Genomic DNA, 21,714 nt, shown 5'->3' with positions numbered 1-21,714 from the left:
AAGGTTTTACTGACACCATTAAATGAAGTCATCAGTGGGAAAATGATTGAACTAGTTTACTCATCAAGTAGTTTCATATTCGCGTTACATTATCTCTCTCTCATTTGAATATCTGCATCCATCCTTCACCATCCCATCATGACTCCAGGTCACGGATAACACATCAAGATTTATTCATTCTGACAATGAGCTCCTCTCTCTAATTTACTCATTGAAATTAACATGATTGACATGCTCATTTTATCACACTGTGTGAAGCCCCTCCCTCCCCGCACCCTCCTGTGGCTGTGCGATCTGATTGGCCGAGACAGGCTGTGATAGTTGACAAGCCCATTAAAAGAGACTGTGAACAATTATCTTACTAATTCAGAAGATTCTTTTTAATTTGCCACCATATAATTGTCAATTCTCAAAGTGTAATTGCTATTTTTTCCATGCAGTCCTCAAGTGTGCAGGTCAGGGAAGGGTATTTTTGGCTTGTAACCTTTATCAACAAATGCAAATCTGGAGGAGGAATGTGCTTATCTAGTCAACGAAAGTGAATTTTAATAGTCATAATTTGTATGCAGAATCTCAGAGAGCCTTGCAGACTTGCTTGCATTAGTTTGGATGTTGCATCATTAAAGTGCCTGTCATTTGTATGCAGCATGCTACAAAATAATTACATCACAAATTAAACTAAATGCTATGTTGGGAATAAAATACTACCGTATTAGTCTTAGTATTTTTGCAGACGACAAGTTCTTCACTTTAGTACACTTTGAGCTCACTTTCAACAAGTGAAATAAAGAAATTAAAAAGAACATTTTGTAGTGTTTGTATTATTTTATGAATTTGTCACTTGACTGTCAGTTTTGTTTCATTATTTTTTATTGCATTTTTATTATTATTATTTTTAGCACAACTCTTTTCAACATATTATCAGCATATGATAATTTTAAGAAATGTTTCTTGAGCAGCAAATCATATTAGAATGATTTCTGAAGGATCATGTAACACTGAAGCCTAATGATGCTGAAAATTCAGCTTTGATTACATTGCTTTTTGATTTTAAAATATATTCACATAAAAAAATTGTTATTTTAAATTGTAATAATATTTCACAATATTAGTTTTTACTGTATTTTTGAATAAATAAATGTAGCCTTGGTGAGCATTAGAGTATTTTTTTTGGATACATTAAGTTTTCTTGTTTCTTTTGTAGCCTAACTTTGATAACTTTTTGTGGTTAGTTCGTGCTTGTTTATTTTTGCTTTGTCTATTTTCAGTAGCAGGTAGTGGATTTGTTTTCTTTGTTAGTCACGTTTTGTTATTTAGTAAATTCAGCGAGCGAAGCAGTGGCCAGCAAGACTCACCTGTTTGTTTGTTTGTTTTCTTCATGGGAGCTAGGTAAGATCTCTGCAGGTGGCCAGGTGTAGTCAGGGTTTTTATGTCCTTAACTGCCCTACCTGCTTACTGTTATATATATATATATATATATATTTTTTTTTTCGTTTGTTAAATATTTTTTTCTATTTGTGCAACTTGTGATCTGTGCTGTTCTGATATTTTGTTTCCCTTTTTTTGTTTGATTAAAACTTGGCGAGGATGTCAACTAAAGATGATATTGTCACAGATCAAGCCAGAGACAACAGGTAGGTGAGTGAACTGGCAGGTTTATTGACAGGTTCGGAGAAGCAGATCGTAAGGAGCTAAGGCAGGTGAGTATCCAATACAATGATCAGTTCAAAAGGTGCTTAGCTGAATGCTGATGTGTGATCTCTTTGCAGGTTCGTTGGAGATAAAGGACCAGGAATGGAGGAAGGAAACGTCCGAGGATCGTTGGAGGATCTAGGAGTAAGTACAGACAGGTAAGAAATGATCAGGGAGTCTGGAATAGCTCAAGGAGGTGAACGGTAGACCGGACAGTGAGTGACTGGAAGGAGCGTGCTTTTGAAGGTGGCTTGATTGGAGATGGCAGGTGCAGGTGATCAGAATACAGGTGAGTGTGATCTGGTGTGAGTGGTGATCGTGACTGGAAACAGGTGTAAGCCGGGGAGGATTATGGGACATGGAGTCCAGAGCTGGTGACTGGTGACAGAGACTCCCTGACATTACCTCCCCCTCCTGGAAGGCGCGTCCTGTGCCGTAACATATCCACCGGGGAGGGGGGCGCCCTGGAGGCTGGTGCAGGACGGGTACTAGGAAGACCTCCAGGGCGGAGAAGGCAGTTCAAGGTGCCATGGTGGAGCAGGTAGCTTGGGGCGCCACAGAGGAGCAGGTAGTCCAGGAAGCCATGGTGGTGCAGGCAGTTCAGGAGGTTATGGCAGAGCAGCCTCTGAGGCCGCGGCCCCAGCCCTACTGCCTCCCCCCCCCCCCAAATACTTGGAGAGGATAATGGGCTCCAAGGCCCTCTGGGGGCCAAAACCAGAGGACTGGAGCCCTCCCTGGGCTTAACGGGGGATCAGGAGCCCTCCGTGGGTTTAACTGGGGATCAGGATCCCTGCCTGGGCTCAACGGGGGATCAGGAGCCCTCACTGGGCTAAACTCAGGGGCAGGAGCCCTCACTGGGCTGAACTCGGGGGCAGGAGCCCTCACTGGGCTGAACTCGGGGGCAGGAGCCCTCACTGGGCTATATTCGGGAACAGGAGCCCTCCGTGGGCTATACTCGGGTACAGGGGTCCTCCGTGGGCTAAACTCAGGAACTGGAGCCCTCCGTGGGCTAGACTCGGGGGCTGGAACTAACACTGGAGCGAGCTCTGGGGCTGGAGCCGATACTGGAGCGAGCTCTGGGACTGGAGCTGACACTGGAGCGAGCTCTGGGACTGGAGCCCACAGTTTCTTCCTCCGCAATCCCCTCTTTTGGGCTGAGGAGAGGGAGATGACTGGCGGGCTTGACAGCAGAGAGGCCAGCGAACTTGAGTGCTGAACGGCCGGTGGGCTTGTGTGAGCCGCAGCTGGCGGGCTTGACATTGGAGTGGCTGGCGGGCCTGACTTCGGAACGGCCGGCGGACTTGACCTTGGAGCGGCTGGCGGACTTGAGTGCTGAACGGCCGGCGGGCTTGTGGAGCTTGACTGAGGATAGATGGGACTAATGGATGATGATCTACTGAGGAACCGAGCCAGGCTGATGTAATCGGGCAGGGTCCACCTGGACCCAGCCAGTGGCATCTGTTTAGTGACCCCCTGATCCAAACCACCCCAGAAACAGTCCACAAGAGCCCAAGGGTCAAGGGAAGTCTGCTTAGCACAGGTGAGAAATTCCTGGATGTACTCCTCCAGCGGACAGCCGTCCTGATAAACTGAACATAATCGTTCGAGGGGATCCATAGAGGTAACTGTTATGGTCCGAACTTCTGTCACAGATCAAGCCAGAGACAACAGGTAGGTGAGTGAACTGGCAGGTTTATTGACAAGTTCGGAGAAGCAGATCGTAAGGAGCTAAGGCAGGCGAGTATCCAATACAATGAACAGTTCAAAGGTTCTTAGCTGAATGCTGATGTGTGATCTCTTTGCAGGTTCGTTGGAGATAGGAGACCAGGAACGGAGGAAGGAAACGTCCGAGGATTGTTGGTGGACAATCGTCCCATTTTGAATAGTTTGAAGGATTAAATCATTTTTCGCGTGGCTTTGTTTGATTGTTTGATCTGCTCGCGCAGTATTGTTACTTTGTAACTTTAAGTCACAGACGTTTTGAATTTAATTGGCTTGTATCATGCTTTGTTTTTAGCTGCCTTACTAAACATGTTTGACCTATTGGAATTTACTGTGAATCCTAAGCAAGCTGAATTATTTCAAATAAATAGAGCTGACCTTATGAAAATCACAGCTCATTATAACGCCAGTTTTAGAATCACGATGTCTAAACGCGAACTTCAGATATTGCTAGTTGATTCATTATATAAGCAGGGTGTTTTTGGTGAGGATGAAAAACTAAAAGAATATCCGGAATCCGTTGAGGGTAGTTCAGATGAGCATACGCTGCAAGTCAGAAGGTTAGAGTTAAAGACTGAAGAGCACGAGAGAGCCTTGTTGAGGGAGAGAGAGGAATGGGAGCATGAAAGAGAGAGAAGGAGAGAGTGTGAAAAACACGAACTCAAGTTGAAAAGGCTCGAGATGGAACAAGCTTGTCACCTCAAAGAACTGGAGCTGATAGCTTGTGAAAAGGGCGCAACAGATGCTTTGGAGGTTGACGTGAGTCACAATATTAAAATTGTTCCACCTTTTAGAGAGCAGGAGGTGGATTAATTTTTCGCTCTGTTTGAACGTGTTGCGGCTAATTTGAAATGGCTGAAAACATTCTGGCCCATGTTGCTTTAGTGTGTGTTTGTGGGCAGGAGGCTTACTCGTCTTTATCTGTTGAGGAGTCTCTGGATTATGAACGGGTAAAGAGTGCTGTTCTCAGGGTGTACGAGTTGGTTCCTGAGGTTTACCGACAAAAATTTTGCAATTTTCGGAAAACAGATGTTGAGACCTACGTTGAATTTGTTCGTGAAAAAGAATCAATGTTTGATCGCTGGTATGCTTCTTTGAAGGTGAAAATGTTTGAAGGACTTTGCAAATTGATTCTTTTAGAAGAATTTAAAAACTGTCTCCCTGAACGTGTTGCAACCTATCTTAAAGAAAAGAAAGTTCCTAAATGTTCCGCTGCTGCTGCCTTGGCTGATGAATATGTTCTTATGCATAAGAATGTGTTTAGTTTTCCCCAAAAATCATCGCCCAATAGCAGTAGTCGCCAGTCTCCAAGGTAAAATTTTGAGGTTGCTTTGTCAACAGATAAAGCGGTGGAGAGTTCCAAGTCCGTGTCTTCACCTGTTTGTTTCTATTGCAAGAAACGTGGACACATTATTGCAGAATGTAATGGGTTGAAAAGGAAAAATAGTTTCCAAAACCAGTAGGTTTATTGATTATGTCCTCGCCACAGTTGGAAGGACTGGAGGTGTTAGCTTCGCAAGCTGACATGTGTGAGGAACAGGGATACGTGCCATTCATTATGGATGGATTTGTGTCTTTGGTAGGTAGCTCTAACTGTTAAAATCCTCTGTGACACTGGCACTGCTCAGAGTTTTATTCTGGAAGGAGTACTACCTTTGTCTGATAAGAGCTCTATTGGCTCGAGCGTTTTAGTACGGGGGTTTGAGATGGGCTTTGTGAACTGCCTTTGCACGAAATTGAAATTGATTCCTCCCTTGTTGCTGGGCGTGTTGTTGTTGGTGTGCGACCATGTCTTCCCGTTCGAGATGTCACATTTATTTTAGGGAATGACTTAACAGGAGGGAAAGTTGTTGCCAGCCCTGAGGTAACTGATGTTCCCTTTCTCTGTTCTACTCCTGATGAATTGAATCAGAAATACCCAGAGGTATTTCCTTCGTGCGCTGTTACTCGCACTGGCACAGAGACTGAAAGATGAGAGTCTTAAGTTAGAAGGAGAGTGGGACTTTGATTTGAAAGATACGTCTCTCTCTACTTCAGATTCTTCTAAGGGTAAGTGTTCAAACTCTAATAATGGTTCAGATATCGCTGTTAAGAAAGGGAATGAACATTTTATGGAATTTGGTAAGTTGTCTCTGTCATGCGAGCAGCTTATTGATGAACAGAGGAAAGATGTAACAATGTCATCCCTCTTTGAAGTTGTTGTTCCTGCTGAGGAACTTGAACATGTATCTCAAGGATACTTTGTTTGTACCAACAACTGCAACTGCTGATGATGAAAGGCAAGTCATCAAGCAAATAGTAGTTCCTTCTTTATAGCGACCTGAAATTTTGGATCTCGTGCATGACAGTCCTTTTTCCGGTCATTTAGGAGTTAATAAAACCTACGATCGCATACTCCAACATTTTTTCTGGCCTGGCTTAAAGTGTGATGTAGCAAACTATTGCAGAAGTTGTCATGTGTGCCAAGTGACTGGAAACCCAAAGCAGAATATTTCACCAGCACCATTACATTGGATTGTGTCGTTCCCTTACCTCGTTCGAAGTCTGGTAATCAATATTTGCTTACCATAATGTGCACGTCTACGTGTTTTCCGGCACCAGTGATTGTGAAGTCACTTATCAAATTATTTTCATTGTTTGGCCTTCCGCGCACTGTACAATCGGACCAAGGAACAAATTGTATGCCACGTGTGTTTAAACAGGCTTTGAATCAGCTGCATATCCAAAATTGCACTTCCAGTTGTTACCACCCAGAAAGCAGGGAGCACTGGAAAGGTTTCACCAGACTTTAAAATCAATGCTGCGTGTGTTTTGTCTGGAGTTCCAAAAAGACTGGGACGATGGTGTGCCTATGGTTTTATTTGCAGCAAGGGAGGTAGTGCAGGAGTCGCTGGGTTTCAGTCCGGCTGAGCTAGTCTTCAGGCACACGGTTCATGGGCCGTTGAAGTTGATCAAAGATCATTGGTCTAGTGACCCGAGTCCCAATAACATTCTTGACTACGTTTCAGAGTTCCGTTCTAAGTTGCATTGTGCATGTGAGTTGGCCAAAGAGAATTTGGAAGTGTCTCAGCAACGAATGAAAAAGCGTTTTGATCAGCGTGCTAAACTTCGTAGCTTTGCTCCAGGTGATAAGGTGCTAGTGCTGATGCCAGTGCCGGGGTCTGCACTGCAGGCTCGCTATTATGGCCCTTATCCTGTGAAAGAAAAGGTGAGTGAACTTGACTATGTGATCACTACATCTGACCGAAAGAAAAAAACTTGACTATGTCATACTGTATTAACATACTTTAGCCGTACTTCGAAAGACCGTCAGATGTGTCTGTACAGAAGTCGGCTGTTTTAATTGTGACACCCACAGATGCTCCGTTGACCGTGGAGGTGCTGTCCAGTGCTGAATTACCTGATCATCGAGCGATATCCAGTGCCAGATCATTGCAACCTTTACTGATAGCGCTGTTGTTCCTCCGTGCACATTTGAGGGGGAAGAGGATGTTGAGTTTCCTGCTGCTGAACTAGTGGCGGGAAGATTGAAAAACGTGGAAATAATCCAAAACCTTGACTCATACCTTTCCCATTTGTCTGTTGCCGAACAATCTGATGTGAGTAATGCCATTAAAACTCATTGTAACCTGTTTTTGGATGTTCCTTCGCGTACTTCACTGGTCGAGCATGATATTAATGTTGGTGATTCTTTGCCAATAAAACAGCATGCTTACAGGGTAAGTCCAGAGAAGCGAATTCAGCTGCAAAAAGAGGTAAACTTCATGCTCGAATATATCATTGCTGAGCCGAGTTTTAGTCCTTGGAGTTCACCCTGTTTGCTGGTTAAAAAGTCAGACAACACGTTTTGTTTCTGTACTGATTTTAGATGCGTTAATGCTATTACAAAACCTAACAGTTATTCTTTGCCTCATATGGAACACTGTGTGGATCATGTTGGAAATGCCGCTTTCGTTACCAAGATCGATCTGCTCAAAGGTTACTGGCAGGTGCCTTTGAAGGATCGTGTGAAAGAGATTTCCGTGTTAGTTAGACCTGATCATTTTCTTAATTATACGGTGATGGCTTTCGGTCTTTGAAACGCACCGGCAACTTTTCAGAGAATGGTATATTTGGATGACCTGGTTGACCTGATCATTTTTCTAGTACCAATCTCACGGTTAATTTGGCAAAATGCGAATTTGGTCGAGCAACAGTGACTTATCTAGGGAAAGTTATTGGTGGTGGACAAGTTCGACCTGTTGAGTCCAAGGTGGAGGCAATCACTCGTTTCCACGTGCCCACTACGCATCGCGAACTTGGACAATTTTTGGGTATGGTGGGATATTATCGAAATTTCTGCAGAAATTTTTCTGTTGTTGCGTCACCCTTAACTGACCTTCTCAGTCCAAAAGTACCATTTAAATGGTCTGAAGACTGTCAGGTGAGTTTTGAGAAAATTAAAGCACTTCTGGTTAATTCCCCTGTTTTATCTGCCCCTATTTTTCCACTTCGTTTTTTCTTGCTGTTGATGCAAGTGACACTGGTGCAGGAGCTGTCCTTCTACAATTAGATTTGGCTGGTGTTGAGCATCCTGTTTGTTATTTTTCGGATAAATTTAACAAACATCAACGAGGTTATTCCACCATCGAGAAGGAGGCGCTCGCCCTTGTCTTTGCTCTTCAACATTTTGATGTTTATATTGGTTCAGTTTCGTACCTGTTGATCGTCTACACGGATCACAATCCCTTACTTTTCATTAATCGGATGAAAAATAACAATCAACGTCTGATGCGATGGTGTCTGTTTTTACAGACTTTTGAATTAGACATACGGCATATCCGTGGTAAGGATAACATAATTGCTGACACTTTATCCCGAATCTGAATAGAATAAATTGTAGTTTACAGTTGAGGTAAGATGTTTTTTTTCTTCCCTCTACAATTTATTCACTTAAGGGTGAGGGTGTTACGTGGGTCTGCTCGTAGAGCAGTTGTTCCGGGTGTGATGTTTTTTTCTTCTTAGCCTTTAGGTGGAGTTGTGAACGGGGGAATTCTCCTGGATCCTCGAAAGTGGAATGACGTCATCTGGGATTTCTACTATTTAAAGCTCGATGGTGGAACTCTCTCTCTGCTTTTGTTCGCTGGGTCTCTCGCTTCACGGCAAGATTGCTCATCACCTCTTCTCTTTCTTTTGCTTATTTTATTTGGCTACATTAAGTTTTCTGGTTTCTTTTGTAGCCCAACTTTGCTAACTTTTTGTGGTCAGTTCGTTCTTACGTTTATTTTTGCTTTGTCTATTTTCAGTAGCAGATAGTGGATTTGTTTTCTTTGTTGGTCACGTTTTGTTATTTAGTAAGTTCAGCTAGGGAAGCAGTGGCCCGCAAGACTCATCTGTTTGTTTTGTTTTTTTTCATGGGAGCTAGGTAAGATCTCTCCAGGTGGCCAGGTGTAGTCAGGGTTTTTGTGTCCTTAACTGCCCTACCTACTTACTGCTTGATTAAAAAATATCTAATATCTAATATATATATATATATATATATATATATATAAATGTATATATATTTTTTCGTTAGTTAAATATTTTTTCTATTTGTGCAACTTGTGGTCTGTGCTGTTCTGATATTTTATTTCCTTTTTTTTGTTTGATAAAAACTTGGCGAGTATGTCTACTAAAGATGAAATGATTCATCAATGAATCACGTCTGTGATTTATTATATGTTCGGTCCAGGCCTATTGTGATTTAAATTAGCCAAATTTGGTTCAGGGCCGTAACACTCTCCTACGTGCTCTGTTTATGTTTATGCCCTTATATGGTCCTTCCTGTTCCTGTCCGTATGTTCATTTAGTCCAGGTGTTCCCCGTTTTGTTCATATTGTTCCCAGGTGTGTCCCATTAGTTTCTGTGCATTTAAACCCTGTGTTTCCCAGTGTTTGGCGTCTGCTGTTAAATGTCATTTTGTTTGCTTGATGTCTCCAGTGTTCCCTGTGATCCCCAGTGTGCCTTCATTAAAACCTGTTGATTTGCATTACTCCTCATCTCCTCGCTCCTTCGTTCCGGTGCTCCTTGAGTGAACCGTAGCAGGAGTTCAACCTAACAAAAAGTAAGCAGCGCCCCTTCTCCCCATTTTTATTTTTCGTTTTTTGAAAGTTAAGCCCTAGCCCGCAGAGATCTCCCGTTTGTGGAGTATGCTCGGGAGTGGCTTGCCGTGGGTACGGTGCTGGATGATGCGCCAATTACTATCGCCCCATGGACCTCCCAGACACCACAGGACTGAGCTGGAGTTAATGGATCCTCCGATGTCTGGAGAGTGTCTGGCCCCGTTCCAGAACCAGCCCGCAAGCCGCCACTGACCCAAGTCCGCCGACCGCCGCTGATGCAAGCCCGCCGGCCACCCAAATCACCCCCAACCGTAAGAGGGGGATGAGGAGGAAAATCCTCATCCAGCCCTCATCCTCACCTCTAAAGCGGTTTCTGCCCCAGAGCTCACTCCAGTGTCGACTCCAGTCCCAGAGCTCACTCCAGTGTCAGCTCCTGATCCCCAGTTAAGCCCAGGGAGGACCTCGGAACCTGTTATGCTCTTCAAGTACTTTTTGGGGGGGGTAGTAGGGCTCCAGCCATAGAGGCCAGGGTGGGGGCTGGGGCTGTGGTCTCAGAGGCTGCGCCGCCATTGTTCCTTGAGCTGCCTGCTCCGCCATGGCCTCCTGAACTGTCTGATCCGCCATGTCCTCCTGAACTGTTTGATCCGCCATGGCCTCCTGAACTGTTTGATCCGCCATGGCCTCCTGAACTGTTTCATCTGCCATGTCCTCCTGAACTGTTTGATCCGCCATGGCCTCCTGAACTGTTTGATCCGCCATGGCCTCCTGAACTGTTTCATCTGCCATGTCCTCCTGAACTGTTTGATCCGCCATGGCCTCCTGAACTGTCTGATGGCTCCCGGAGCTGCCTGCTCCGCCATGGGCTCTTGAGCTCCCAGCTCCGCTGTGGCACCCTGCTCGGTATGCTCCGCCATGGCGCCCCAAACTGTCTGATCCGCCATATCCGCCATGGCCTCCTGAACTGTCTGATCCGCCATGGCTCTCCGAGCTGCTTGCCTGCCACGAACTGCCAGTGTCCTGACATTTTATCCTACCCGTCAGATTGTCCTATCAGGGTTTACTGCGCATATTGCATTCTTTTTCTCATGCTGAACAACAATATTTAATGTATCTGCATTACTGTAAGGGTAGGTTTAGGGTTGGAGTAGGTGTAGACTTTAATAAAACACAATCTAATAGGTAGAATTTTTTTTTTATTGTTGGTTTCCTGTAGCTGTATCCCTTCTATCTACAACCGCGAATATAACACATAATTACTGTATTTGCATTACTGTAAGCGTAGGTTTAGGTTTGTGGAAGGTGTAGACGTTAATAAACCATAATTTTACAGGTAGCATTTTTCGTTGTTGAATTGTACTACCCACTGTTTTAATGGGAGGTTGCAAAATCTGACAGGGTAGCACAAATCGACAGAACACCGAATCCGCAATGGGTTCCGGAACGGGTACCGCTCTGGAGGTCTGCCATCCCGAGTCTGTCCTTGGGGTCCTCCAGAGTGCCCACCCCCCCTCCCCGTTGGATGTTGTGATGCGCGAGGACGCGCCTTCCGGGAGGGGGGAGTTATGTCAGACTTTGTTCCATGTTTTGTGTGTGTTTTCCCATTAGGTTTGTCCCATTAGTTTCTGTGCATTTAAACCATGTGTTTCCCAGTGTTTGGCGTCTGCTGTTAAATGTAATTTTGTTTGCTTGATGTGTCCAGTGTTCCCTGTGATCCCCAGCGTGCCTTCATTAAAACCTGTTGATTTGCATTACTCCTCGTCTCGCTCCTTCGTTCCCGTGCTCCTTGAGTGAAACTGTGACAATTAAGGTTTTATTTTACTTTTTTCATCCCATGGTGGAAACAGGCTTCTAGAAATTTGCGCTTGAGTACAAATAAAACAAAAAAAAAAGTATAAAAGTAAAAATACCCAACTGGAGTAATATGAACATTTAGGCTATTATGCACTAATTGTTACTTTCTATGCACAAGCAAGTATATTATTTTAACCCTATATGCCTTTTTAAAAATATAATGAGTTTTTAATCTATTTTTAGTTGTTTTGTACTATTTTAGCCCAATATGCTCCCATTGAGCCCACATCAATGTATTTTCAAAGGGACTTTCAAATCTTACTTTTTTTCCCACTCTTTTTTTTCACTGTAATTTTGACTAAGTTCAGGTTTATTTGTTGTTATCCTAGTGAAACTAGTAAAAACAAAACAAAACAAAACAAACACAATCAAGAGTAGGATAATAGTATGAAAAATTAACAGATAAATGGATGCTTAATTTTACCTAATTTTTCATGCAAATTACAGAAATGAAAATGTATGCTTAATGGGTATACATAAACTAGTGTTTGAAAATTAAATTTTACTTTCTGTTATGGTATGTTGTATATTATTTAAAGCCACTTTTTATTAATATGATTTTACTTTATTTTTAATAGTTGTAAATCTATTATTTCAATATTTCAGGGAATGTATCTTATAAAAAATATGTACATATAAAGCTAAAAAAAGTCAATTCTTGGGAAAATTTTGCTGCCATATACACACAGAATACATGTTTGCTCAACACAGGCAAGAAGCTCCATTATCTCCAGTAAAATCCAGGACCCAACCAAACATTTGACGCGAAACCCTTGGCATGTAGAGTTCGAGAGGGGCTTTCTGGAATATTATTGCACAGATTCTCCATCGCGTTCCCCTCCCACTCACTTCACCTCTCACTGCAGGCAATTCAATTACCTCTCATGCAAATTACGGGCGCTTTCATTTGGAAAGCCACGCCTGGGTGCCTCATAAGACTTTCTTACTCCCTGATCTCCCATAATTAGCCCGCTAATGCACCCGTTTGTCATGCTTCTGAGCGCCTGAAAGCAGCATGAAGAATGGAGGCACTTGTGATGGAGGGATGATGACAAGCGACGGGGGAGGAGTGGGGGCGTAGATGGAGAGACGGGCGAAAATAGCTCAGGACCCCAGACAGCAAAGCTGAAAGTGTAGTGAGTGGGAAAATGGCCTTTAACACATGGATCAATAGTGCTGTTGTTGAGCATCGAACATCCTCTCTGTGTCGCTGAATGTGTAAATGGGTTTAGACAGAGAACAGAGCTCTGAGAACACAATCCAAATGACTTCCACTTCACACACAATGTCCTTTACCAACACATGCAGCCAGCTGCTTTGAGTGGACATTTTACACATTTTCAAAGCGTTGCTATACAGTTGCTAAGGTGTCCTGATTGTTTTGAGTATTGTTAGTATGTTGAAATGTGGTTGTGGGGCGTTGTGAGTGGTTGTCAAGGTGTTGCTATGCAGTTGCTAAGGTGTCATGACTGTTTTGAGTATTGTAAGCATGTTGAAATGTTGTTGTGGGGTGTTGTGAGTGGTTCTCAAGGCGTTGCTATGCAGTTGCTAAGGTGTGTGACTGTTTTGAGTATTGCAAGCATGTTGAAATGTGGTTGTGGGGTGTTGCGAGTGAATATCATGACTCATGGGGTTGCTATGCTGTTGCTAAGGTGTCCTGATTGTTTTGAGTATTGTTAGCATGTTGAAATGTGGTTATGGGGTGTTGTGAGTGGTTGTCAGAGCGTTGTTACGTGGTTGCTAAGGAATATGACTGTTTTGAGTATTGTTAGCAAGTTGAAGTGTGGTTATGGGGTGTTGTGAGTGGTTGTCAGGGCATTGCTATGCAGTTTTTAAGGTGTCATGACTTTTTTCAGTATTGTTAGCATGTTGAAATGTGGTTGTTGAGTGTTGTGAGTGGTTTTCAGTTGCTAAAGTATTATGATTTTTTTCAGTATTGTTAGCATGTTGAAATGTGGTTGTGGGGTGTTGTGAATGGTTGTCAGGGCATTGCTATGCAGTTGCTAATGTGTTATGACTGTTTTGAATATTGCAAGCATGTTGAAATGTGGTTGTGGGGTGTTGTGAGTGGTTCTCAAGGCGTTGCTATGCAGTTGCTAAGGTGTGTGACTGTTTTGAGTATTGCAAGCATGTTGAAATGTGGTTGTGGGGTGTTGCGAGTGAATATCATGACTCATGGGGTTGCTATGCAGTTGCTAAGGTGTCCTGATTGTTTTGAGTATTGTTAGTACGTTGAAAAGTGGTTGTGCGGTGTTGTGAGTGGTTGTCAGAGCGTTGTTACGTGGTTGCTAAGGAATATGACTGTTTTGAGTATTGTTAGCACGTTGAAATGTGGTTGTGCAGCGTTGTGAATGGTTGTCAGGGCGTTGTTATGTGGTTGCTAAGGAATATGACTGTTTTGAGTATTGTTAGCAAGTTGAAGTGTGGTTATGGGGTGTTGTGAGTGGTTGTCAGGGCGTTGCTATGCAGTTTCTAAGGTGTCATGACTTTTTTTCAGTATTGTTAGCATGTTGAAATGTGGTTGTTGAGTGTTGTGAGTGGTTTTCAGTTGCTAAGGTGTTATGATTTTTTTCAGTATTGTTAGCATGTTGAAATGTGGTTGTTGAGTGTTGTGAGTGGTTTTCAGTTGCTAAGGTGTTATGATTTTTTTCAGTATTGTTAGCATGTTGAAATGTGGTTGTGGGGTGTTGTGAATGGTTGTCAGGGCATTGCTATACAGTTGCTAATGTGTTATGACTGTTTTCCGTATTGTTAGCATGTTGCAGAGTGGTTGTGGGGTGTTGTGAGTGGTTGTCAGTGCATTGATATGCAGTTGCTAAGGTGTCTGACTGTTTTGATTATTGTTAACATGTTGAAATATGGTTGTGGGGTGTTGTGAGTGGTTGTCAGGGCGTTAATATGCAGTTGTTCTGATTATTTTGAGTTTTGTTAGTATTTGACAGTTTAGTTATTGACGTGTTGTTGGGTTGATGCTATGCAGTTGCTAAGGTGTTCTGGGTGTTTTTGAGTGTTGTTAGCATGTGCATGTTGTGAGTGGTAATCAGGGCGTTGCTATAGGGTTGCCATATGGTTGCCTAGGTATTATGACTGTTTTGGGTCTTGTTGGTTTGTTGCGATGTGGTTGCTGGCATGTGATTGGTTGTCAGGGCGTTGCTATGCAGTTAAGGTGTTCTGACTATTTAGAGTTTTGTCAGAATGTTGCTAAGACTGTGTTGAGCATTGTTTTCATGTTGAAATGTGGTTGTGGGTGTTGCTATGCAGTTGCCATGGTGTTATGACTGTTTAGAAATGTATGTTACAGATTTGTTGTGGATGTGTTGTCAGGTCGATGGTATGCAGTAACTAAGGTGTTATTATTGTTTTTGAGTCTTGTTAACATGTTGAAATGTGTCTGTGGTGGGGTGTTGTGATTGGTTGTCAGGGCGTTGCTATGCAGATTTTATGGTGTTCCGATTTTTTTTTAGCCTTGTTAACATGTTGCAGTGTGTTTGCTGGCATGTTATGAGTGGTTGTAAGGGTGTTGCTCTGGGATGTTTTGACTTTTGGTTTTTGTTAGCATGTTGCAGCGTGGTTGTAGGGGTTTTGTGAGTGGTTGACAGAGTTTGGTTATGCAGTTACTAAGATGATCTGTCTATTTTAAATCTTGTTAGCACATTACAATACAGTTGTGGGTTGTTGTCACAGTGTTGAGTCTTTTGATCTTGGCTAGCATGTTGTGATACAGTTGTAAGCATGTTGTGAATGGCTATCATGGCGTTGCAATGCCATTGTTAAGTTGGTTGCTAATACATTCTTAGTGGTTGCTATCACTTTTCTGTGCTCTTTCTGTGGTGTACTGTCTGGTTGCTAGGTTGTTTTCTAACTCAAGTTATGTCTCTATAATGTTTAAATCCCTCCAATAAGAGACTAAATTATTGACCAGGCAAAAATGGCTAGTTACTTAGAAAAGCAATAGCACTCTCTGCTTCTCAAGCAGTTATGGCTGTGTTTGTGTGAACACTTACACGGATCTCAGCAGGCGTAACTAGCAGCACATGCTGTGATTGCAGGCGTCTGTGTGTTTCCATGATGGTTTAAAGAGGGATATAATGGCCATGAATAAAATATAACAATTCTGAGTTTGGTTTTATTCATTCATGGCCAGCTACCCTGTTGAAAAAACCAGCATATGCTGGTTAGGTATGTTTTGACGCTGGGATGCTGGTTTATGCTGGTCCTTTGCTGGTTTAAGCTGGTCCTTTGCTGGTTTAAGCTGGTCCTTTGCTGGTTTAAGCTGGTCCTTTGCTGGTTTATGCTGGTCCTTTGCTGGTTTAAGCTGGTCTTTTGCTGGTTTTTTCTGGTCCTTTGCTGGTTTATGCTGGTCCTTTGCCAGCACATGACCAGCATAAACCAGCAAAATGACCAGAAAAAAACAGCAAAAGACCAGCTTAAACCAGCAAAGGACCAGCATAAACCAGCAAAAACCAGCATCCCAGCGTCAAAACATACCTAACCAGCATATGCTGGTTTTTTCAACAGGGTATGTTCAACTCAACCTCTCTGTTTGTATTCATGACTGTTAGGCAGGAGGAATGAATTGAATTTTCATATGAATGAAACCAGCACACCACACCAGCTGTTTTCAAGTGTCATTTAGTTTATTTAGTCCTGCCTCAAAATGTGTTTACAAATGATGAGTGTGTGTGTACCTACAGTATTTAACTGTATTTTAGGCACAGAACTGTATAAGTGAGCTAAATTTGACATAACCTGCTTCATGCATAAGGTGTGGGTAGTTTTAGGTTATAGTATTTGTAAATAGCTGTATTTAACAACAATAGATGTCTGTGGAAAGTATTGAAATTACTTTGCATAAACACAATAATTTTAATACACTTTCTAAAAGCATCTCCCTGTCTACTGGTTCTGAAACCTGCTAACACCAAACATCAGTTTCAACCCAGTACACAGTACTGAGTCGATTACTTATAAACTGTAGTCTGTTGCTGATTCCAAGTTGCATGGCAAAAATTGTAGTTAGTAACATAATCCATTACATTACACATTACATTTAATCAGACTACTTTTTGATTACTTTTAATGTCATTTGTTTATCACATTGAATTAAATAGGATAATCTTGTAGCATATTGATATAAAAATGCAAAGAGAAAGAAAATATATTCAATTTGCTGTTAGTAACAACATGAAGTGCATTAAACGTTATATTACGTCAAGGTTTCCCAAACTGGTGTTTGCCTTTTAATGAGTTTGTAAGACAAAAGTCTTCCAAAGACAGTAAAATACAGTGTCTTGCGAAAGTATTCATACCCCTTCATTTTTTCACATTTGGTTTCATTGCTGCCTTATGTTAAACTGCTTTAAATTACTTTTTTTCCACATCAATCTACACTCCATACATCATAATGACAAAGCAAAAAACAGAATTGTCACAACTTTGTAAATGTATTAAAAAAAACAAAAACGAAATAAGAACATTGCATAAAAATTCAAACACTTAACATTACTTAGTTGAAACACCTTAACAGCCTCAAGTATTTTTGGGTGTGATGCGACAAGCTTTGCTCATCAGCATTTGGCAGTTATCTGTCATTCTTCTCCTCACCTCTTCACCTCTCAAGCTCTGTCGGGTCGGATGGGGGCAGACCCACATTTTCAGGTTTCTCCAGAAAGATTTGATTGGGTTCAAGCTCAGGCTCTGGCTCTGGTTGTCTATAAGCCACTCTTTGCTGTGTGCTTAGGGTCATTGTCCTGTTGGTAGGTGAACCTTCTGCCCAGTCTGAGGATCTAAATGCATTAAGGCTATCTCAATATTTTGCTGCACTGAGCGTTTCTTCTACTCTGACGAGTTCCTCAGTCCCTGCCGCTGAAAAACAGCCCCACAGCATGAGGCTGCTACCAGCACACTTTACTTTTGGGATGGTGCTCTGCAGGTGATGAGCGGAGCTGGTTTCCTTCAAACATGATGCTTAGAATTGAGGTTCATCAGAGGGTCTGAGGGTCCTTTAGGTGCTTTTTTTTTCAAATTCCAAGTGTGTATTCATATGTCTTCACTGAGGAGAGGATGAAGTTTGGCCACACCACCATAAAGCCCAGATCAGTGGAGTGTTGCTGTGATGTTTGTCCCTCTGTAGATTTCTCCTATCTCCACATATGATCATGGAGCTCAACTAGAGTGACCATCAGGTTCTTGTTCACCACTCAAACCAAAGCCCTTCTCCATCCGTTGCTCAGTTTGGCCAGGAGGCCAGCTCTAGGAAGAGTCCTGGTTGTTTCCAACTTCTTCCATTAAGGATAATGGAGGCTACATGCTTCTGTGAACCTTCAACGCAGAAGAATGTTTTCCAAACTCTTCCTCAGATGTGTGGCTTGACGCAATCCTGTCTGAGCTCTACCAACGCTGGCTCTACAGGCAGTTCTTTTGACCTCAGGGCTTGGTTTATGCTCTGATATGCATTTTCAGCTGTTAGACCTTTTACTAAGACGTGCGCCTTTCCAAATCATACCCATTCAGTTGAATTTGCCACAAGTTAACTTCACTCAAAGTGTGGTAACGTTTACAAGCAAAATGAATGCTCCTGAGCTAAATTTCAACTGTCCCAGATAAGGGACAGTTGAAGAATCATTTTAGTTTTTTATCTTTAATAAATTTGCAAAGATGTTAAAAACATGTTTTTTGCATTGCCATTATGGAGTGTATGGAGTGTAGATTGATGTGGGGAAAAAAAGGCAGCAACATAACAAAATGTGATAAAAATGAAGGGGTATGAATACTTTCGCAAGGCATTGCATTTAGGCTAATTAAATCACTGTGATAACGTGATAATAACACAGAGTGATAATTCAAACAAACATGAATGTGTTCGTCAGTAGTTTATTCAATGTTGAGAAAACGCTTCTTAAAACAGAAATAAGTTTTGTAAACCCAGTGGTCAAATGCTGTGTCACCTCTCAATTTTCTGTGTAATTACAGCCACCCGACTAGAGACTGATCTGTACCGAATGTATATAAGCAGTATTCTATTTTAGAAAGGAACATCTAAAAGACAAAAAGAAGAATTAGGGAGAATCAATCAATTCTGAATAGTTTATTGCTATTTTGTGAATAATATGTACTGATGTAATCTATGAAAAGTAACTGTAATCTGATTACAAGTATTTTAAAATGTAATATAATCGAATTACAAGTAGGCCTACCTGATTGTTGGAATCTGATTACGTAATCCAGATTACATGTAATCCATTACTACCCAGCACCACCAGTACACAACTATATCAACCAAATCATACAGGCAAGCATATTTAGACCACAATTAGGTCCTAAAGAGACAATATGATCAGAAATACAGGTTCAGTATTTCACGGTCTAAGAGTTTGCGCTCACTTGTTTTATTCTGTCGCTGTATTGAAGATGCTGTGTGCAATACAGTGCTTTGAAAAATCTAATTGTAATGGCGATATTTTTCCAGCAGAGGAAGCTAGTGCATTATTTGTGTCAATCCACTGTGTAAAGTGCAGCCTACATATTGATGTAGTTCAGGATATCTGCAGCTGCTGTTTCTTCTTAATAAGTTAATAAGCATTGCTAGTTGACTGCTTGTCATTTATTAAAACTGATATTCAGTATATTAATTGGGACACCATCCATAGACAGAAAATGTGAATTATACGGCATAATGAGTGCATAATTCCAAATTCCACAGTATATTGACTCCATGATTCCAGAAATACGGTAAAATCCCAGGTTCTATAACATTTGGACTGTTTTATTCTATGTTCTGTACTATCTGGAGTCTTTAATTTCACATTCTATAATATAATGGACCTATAACTAGGCCTATGTTTTATAACTTTTTGACTAATAATTATACATTCTATACTGCAATGTATTAAATCGATCACATTTTAGAACACTTTCACGCTATAATTCCAAGTTTGGTAGTATTTAGATTCTACTACTATGAAATACTAACTAGAGTGGTATAAAGTAGTGGTTCCCAACCCTGGTCCTGGAGGCACCCCAACACTGCACATCTGGCATGTCTCCTTTCTCTGACACACCAGTTTCAGGTCTTGGAGTCTCTACTAATGAGCCGATTACCTGAATCAGGTGTGTTTGATTAAGGAGACATGCAGAATGTGCAGTGTTGGGGTACCTCCAGGACCAGGGTTGGGAACCACTGGTATAAAGCATGGTAACACAAAATGATGTATGAGCTGTATCAGTCTGAAGACGGTAAAGCCTTCAAGGCGAGTGTTTAAACCTGCTTTAGATGTGCAACAAAGGCTTTCAGTTGTATTTGTTTCAGTAGAGTGTACACACATTACTCAAGATTTAGTCAAGATTAATGGAAGGCCGAGCCCATTAAAACCTCTAATCTCTTTCTCATTTGTACAGATGTGCACGGCGTGCTTTTTTCAGTAATAAAGGCTGGGGGAGAGTTTGAACAGAGCGAGCGGGAGGGATCTGCAGAAGTGTCACCCAACCATGAACAGCTCCACAGCTGTGTGTCTGAAGAGCAGAACCAGAGAGGTGTAGCGCTCGCACACATTTAGGAGCTGCTGACAGTTCTGAGCATGAAAATGCTGCACAAATTCTATTGATGAGTAGCGTTTACACAAACAGCATTCAAAAGCCCCACTCTGGCTATGATATTTCCTCTGGTATTTCTGCTGCTAATTCTGGCTGAGAACCACTGAGGTATAAAGTATTGAGAAGTGTCACAATGTAATGAGACTTAGCTGTGAATTATGAGAAATATTGAGTCTATAATTCCAAATTCTACAGTATTTGACTCCATATTTCTAGGTTCTGTAATACTGTATAATAACAATTTAATTATTATAAAATGTGTACTATATTATTCCATGTTTAGTAATATTTGGACTCTTTAATTCCACATTCTATAATATAATATAATATAATGTAACTTAACGTAACATAATAATGTAATGTAACGTAACATAATAATGTAATGTAACTTAACATAATAATGTAATGTAACATAACGTAATGTAACGTAATGTAACATAACGTAATGTAACGTAACGTAACATAATAATGTAACGTAACGTAACATAATAATGTAATGTAATGTAACATAATGTAACTTAACGTAACATAATAATGTAATGTAACGTAACATAATAATGTAATGTAACGTAACATAATAATGTAATGTAACATAACATAATAATGTAATGTAACATAACGTAATGTAACGTAACATAATAATGTAATGTAATGTAACGTAACATAATAATGTAATGTAACATAACATAATGTAACTTAACGTAACATAATAATGTAATGTAACGTAACATAATAATGTAACGCAACGTAACATAATAATGTAATGTAATGTAACATAATGTAACTTAACGTAGCATAATAATGTAATGTAACGTAACATAATAATGTAATGTAACGTAACATAATAATGTAATGTAACATAACGTAATGTAACGTAACATAACAATGTAATGTAACATAACGTAATGTAACGTAACATAACAATGTAATGTAACATAACGTAATGTAACGTAACATAATAACGTAACGTAACGTAACATAATAACGTAACGTAACATAATAATGTAATGTAACGTAACATAATAATGTAATGTAACGTAACATAATAATGTAATGTAACGTAACGTAACATAATAATGTAATGTAACATAATGTAATGTAACGTAACATAATAACGTAACGTAACATAATAATGTAATGTAACATAACATAATAATGTAACGTAATGTAACGTAACGTAATGTAACATAATAATGTAATGTAACGTAACGTAACGTAACATAATAATGTAATGTAACATAATGTAACTTAACGTAACATAATAATGTAATGTAATGTAACGTAACGTAACATAATAATGTAACGTAACATAATAATGTAATGTAACGTAACGTAACACTATAATGTAATGTAACATAACGTAACATAATAATGTAATGTAACATAACGTAATGCAATGTAACGTAACATAATAATGTAATGTAATGTATCAAAAGGTAACATAACATAATAATTAATAATGTAATGTAATGTAACTGTAATGTAACGTAACGTAACATAATGTAATGTAACGTAACGTAACATAATAATGTAACGTAACATAATGTAATGTAACATAAGGTAACGTAACATAATAATGTAATGTAATGTAATGTAACATAATAATGTAATGTAACATAACGTAACATAATGTAATGTAACGTAACGTAACATAATAATGTAACGTAACATAATAATGTAATGTAATGTAACACAACGTAACATAATAATGTAATGTAATGTAACATAATAATGTAATGTAATGTAACACAACGTAACATAATAATGTAATGTAACA

Source organism: Sinocyclocheilus grahami, unplaced genomic scaffold, assembly GCF_001515645.1.
Source record: "Sinocyclocheilus grahami isolate Dianchi unplaced genomic scaffold, SAMN03320097.WGS_v1.1 scaffold404.1, whole genome shotgun sequence".
Taxonomy (NCBI): domain Eukaryota; kingdom Metazoa; phylum Chordata; class Actinopteri; order Cypriniformes; family Cyprinidae; genus Sinocyclocheilus; species Sinocyclocheilus grahami.
Note: the sequence above shows the minus strand (reverse complement) of the source record.